At 37.6% G+C, this 4,637-nt stretch overlaps 1 protein-coding gene across 5 annotated transcripts in view; it reads left to right on the top strand.

Moving 5' to 3' along the window:
• Positions 1 to 4,637, top strand: part of LOC106519327 (rap1 GTPase-activating protein 1) — an 80,237-nt gene that overhangs the window by 48,429 nt on the left and 27,171 nt on the right. The gene's annotated exons all lie outside the window — the stretch shown is intronic.

The following is a 4,637-nucleotide window of genomic DNA, read 5'->3' as shown; positions in this document are numbered from 1 at the left end:
GCATGTAGTAGCCTACTGTGGTAAAAAAAACAACCCCTTGTTCTTCACTTTGCTTCAGAGGGTCTGGACTCGCAGCTATTGAGAAACAATTGCTTGCTGGAGGCATGGACTCTGTTGAAGTTTAAAACGATTGGATCTGATTTTACCCAATCACTAATGTTTGGATGTGACATATGTAGTGCGCCAGCTCAACCATGGAGGAAGCTACGCCAAGAAGCTAGTGTGTAAACAACCATCCCCTACTGGGAAGAGAAAAGTACTGAGCTGAATGAGGTGACTGTAAATGAGAGCTGCAGGCTTTGTGAGACAAATTTTATTTAATTTGGAAGCCTTGTCAACACCGACTGGCTTCATTCACTTCCTCCGCTGTCATTGCTAAACTACAGGCAGACTAAAACAGTGCAGAAAATCAAAGTCATCATTCACAACTCCTCCTTCTGTTCGATGATTGGCCCGGTAGAAATTCTACTGGCGAAATCCAAGTCAATGGGAGAAAGACGGCAATGGCCAGGCTAGCATTAAGCACATCTAAGCTCATTTTTCTTATTTAAATCTGTGCATCCAAAGTCAAAAATAACTTGGGCAGAAAGCAGAACACAGCATTCATGCTGTTGACCTCTTTTTGTTTACCTTTTTGTGCGTCAGATAAATGAAATGTAAAAACCCATCAGCTATTTTAGGGACATAAATATGGAATGGATCTTTGCTCTGCGGTGGTCATAGTTGGATAGCTTAGGTCAGATTGGTTTTATGAGAATTCTCACACTTTGGAATAAACTTACAACTGAATCTGTGGAGAGCAGAGAGAGTGGGAAAGATAAAAAGATGGCAATTGGAAGGGTGTGATGTTCAACAGTCACTCTTGAATTGGCAGTTTTCTGTAGCTGCCTCACATCKGACCGTTTGTCAGACAAATCCAACGGATATTTGAAACTTTGCARACTGATTTTTATTCTGCATGCAGCTGATAGTTTCGCTTTCCTCCTCCACACCTTTAACACGAAACAGGAGAAAAAATAGATTCAACTTTACTACTCTTCAATAATTCACCTATTTGATATCTATGATAAAATGTGTAAGAACAGGAATAAAAGCTTGGGAATGTGTTATAGTAAAATAACAGCTTAGTGGGGCARGACTCAGAGGAGTGTATCACTTTAATCACTGCTCTGCAAAAACGAGGTCAATCTGCCATTAACCCCAGCAGGTCTTACAGTTACAGCCTACTTCAACTTCACTGCTAAACTGTCAGGAAAAGCTCACAAAAACATGAAAAACACATTTGTTTTTGGAGTTTAATGTTCCATTCTGTGGTAAAACATAATGACAAAATGTTAAAAAATAAAACCGTCAGAATTTGAGGAAACACTTCAGCTTCACACTCTGCCTCACAACATTTGAATGAGGCTATAAAACCTGTTTTTATCATATAAACTCTAACTTAATGATTTCACTGATCAGACCAATTACTTGTCCAAATTTATCCAAATCCAAAGAAAGAAAAAACAAAACTTTCTAAATCTTTCTAACAGGATTTGGTACAGGTCTTAATGAGCTCTGTGAGGACTTGCAGAGTTCCAGCTGAAAAGTCTGCAGGACAGAGGAGGTGTTGTGCTTTTAATTTGTCTGTCATCATCATGACAAGCCAATTAGTTGTATAATTTAACATCTAAACTCAAACATTTTTGTGTGGTACTCTTGTTCCTTAGGGATCCCAAGATATGAATGAAAACATGGAGTGGAGATATGGCATTTCCTTCTCTTTCAAATAGCCCCCACCCCTTTCTGGGTGAAAAATAAATGGTATAAAACTGCTTGTGGTGAACTTAAAKGGGGCATATTATGCATTATCTCCCAGTTCTGCGTAGATAGACTATCTTTATATTCTGTTTGTATCATATTTTTCCACCTGTGCAGTTAAGGTCTGGATTTACCAACTCCAAGTTGGTGGTCTCCATTCTCTGGCTCTGGGTCAGACTCTGGCTCCARCATGTAAGGCTGAATGGACAAGTTTTCTKTTGTTGACATATTTTAATTCATTTGTAAATAGAAAGTTTATGCGCCACTTGTTATAAACCCCTCTATTAGGTTACATTGGACCAGTTTAGCTGGAGGGGGTGGGTTGTGAAGTGCCTCCTTTGGATTTAAGAAACATCCTCAAACAAGTTGAGCTGAGACATTAAGCAAAGGGATGAAAGAGGGGTTTGTGGAGTTACAATAASGAGGAAATCAGACCAAAGCATTGCAGTTCCATTTTATATAGACCCTAATTAAATAATTTGAATGTGAAAAAGAAGAATAAACATTTTTGTTGCATTTTACTTAGCAAAAATAAAAAACAGTACCAATTATAAACTTAGTTTGAGCTTTAGAGTCACCCAGATAAGATTTAAATGTTAAACAATARGTCTTCGCTTCTTAAAAATGGTGTCTGGATGTCATGGGTTTCCATTATTATTTTAAAGTAGGATTTTACTTGTTTTTTTTTTTTGTTTTGTTTTGTTTTTTGACTTAGGTAAAAGATCTAACCACTTTTGCAGCTTCTGGTAAACTTTGGGAAGTTGGGGTGCTTAGGGTGTTGCAGCACCCCTAATGGCTGCTAGGAGACATGCATGTACAAACACAGAAATTATCAGTGCTGCACATATTTAAATAYGTGTAATATTTTAACATTATTGGTTTAGTCTATAAATCAGCACTGTTATTGTAGAGCTGTGTACAAAATTGTAGAGCTGCCTAAAACCCACAGAAACAGTGAGCAGATTAGCATCAGGTCATTATTTCAGTTCAACTATGTTTACTGTACATTATATCCAAAATATTCAGAATGTTTTTGATGTCCATATTCAAATAATACAACATGCACTGCTTGATATCCTGCCTATACAATACTTGATGGCTTTGTAGGAGTGTATTTTGGAGCACTTCCCCACAATTACTGGTTAACCCATTTTGAAGGATGCTAGTTAGCTTGCTAAATATTAATGATTTGATTAGTTTACTGAACCTTCAACTCTCAGCGGACAATCAAGATCAAGCAGTTTAAGGAGGGTGGGATATTTTGCAAAATTTACTTTTTTGAGCTTTATGTCATGTTATATCATTCAGCATCCCCAGAGTGTTGCTCATTTCTGCATTTTATTTTGGAGGCATTAGGAGCTGCCCAAATGATCTCTGGTACAAAGCTCCATCTATTTGCACATAGCTCCTCCCTGGAGCTYAGTCTGCAGCCAAGCTCCCGCCCCACAGAGCACCCCTCCCCCAAAGCATTGTTATGATGTGCTGAAGTGGGAGTGTCAGAAATGGTAGGAGATTCTTAAAGAGACAGAGGCCAATTTCAAGATGTTAAGGCCATGATGTGAAAACCTATTTTTTGTTTAATATATACAGCCTTTTTACAACAACTGAAGGTAACATAGTTACTTGATTGTGGTATAGAATTGCAGTACGGAAAATACATAATACCCCCAATTTAATAAAGAAAACCGTAACAAGGGGAAAAATATGTTATAATCACAGGTATTCATCATATATCTGTAAATTTAATTTAAAATCCTTTTGGGATCAATAAACTATTTTTGAATTTAATTTGGTGTGACACATCAAACCGTTAGGTGGTGCTGTTTGTCCAATAGGATGAACTTTAATCCATATTTTATGAGTTTTTCCACTATAATGCTGGTGTTGATTGGCAAAGAAATTAAATCACTACTTGACTGACAGCTTTAATAGTTGAACACTTAAAAGCCTCCATCTAGAACTGTAATCTTATGTAACACAGTTTTCTTAGCAAACACTTCAGGAGTTACATTTACCGCCACTCAAAGCCGAGGAGTTGTTTTCACCCATGGTTGTAGGAGTAATAAGAAAGAGGCTGAAGGCTAAGTACCTGGTTGTGTTCCTCCAATTKGTCATTTGTAGGATTGTTTTAATGGAGAACATAAATGAAAACAACACAGAAGGAACTAAATCTCCACTTGTTTCCGATTGCCAGTGGTGGGCAGCACTAATCTAAAAATTAGTTCCACTAGCCCTAAAGCACTAACTCAAATATTTAGGTCCCCTAATTCTACAGCACTAATGCACTGAAAGTTTTAGCAAAAGCTAATTTTAAAGCACTAAAACAACCCAGTCAACCCACGAACATTCAACAGACAACGTGAGTCACATGTTGCCGTGTTGCTCTCTTAAGTCTTATCATTGACATTCCACAGCTGTATTTGGGTTCAAATATTGTCAATATATTGTCAGCTAGTGGATAAGTGACACACATATGAACAAAATGTGTGACAGCTTTCACCATCAGCTGTTAACATTAGCAAGTGATAATCCACTAATGAATTTAAAAATTAGCGAARGCCCTAAAGCACTAATCAGGAAATTAGTTCCCCTATTAGTGATTTAGTGCTTTAGGGGAACTGTGCCCACCACTGCCGATTGCCTATAAGCTGGCATCAGCCTTGCAGCACAGCTAGCTGCTACAGGTTAGAAAATATGTTAAAAACTCCCCTGATTCATTGCTTTAAACTGAAAGCAATAACTCTTAGGATTGGTTGAGATTAATGTATTGTCCTGATGCATCTCAGTAATCCAGGTAAAAAATCAAAAAGAAAAAAATTGTATAGGTCTTCTGGACG

The sequence above is a fragment of the Austrofundulus limnaeus genome, unplaced genomic scaffold, assembly GCF_001266775.1.
Source record: "Austrofundulus limnaeus strain Quisiro unplaced genomic scaffold, Austrofundulus_limnaeus-1.0 Scaffold75, whole genome shotgun sequence".
In the NCBI taxonomy this organism is placed as follows: Eukaryota; Metazoa; Chordata; class Actinopteri; order Cyprinodontiformes; family Rivulidae; genus Austrofundulus; species Austrofundulus limnaeus.
This window is presented reverse-complemented; position numbering and strand designations above follow the sequence as displayed.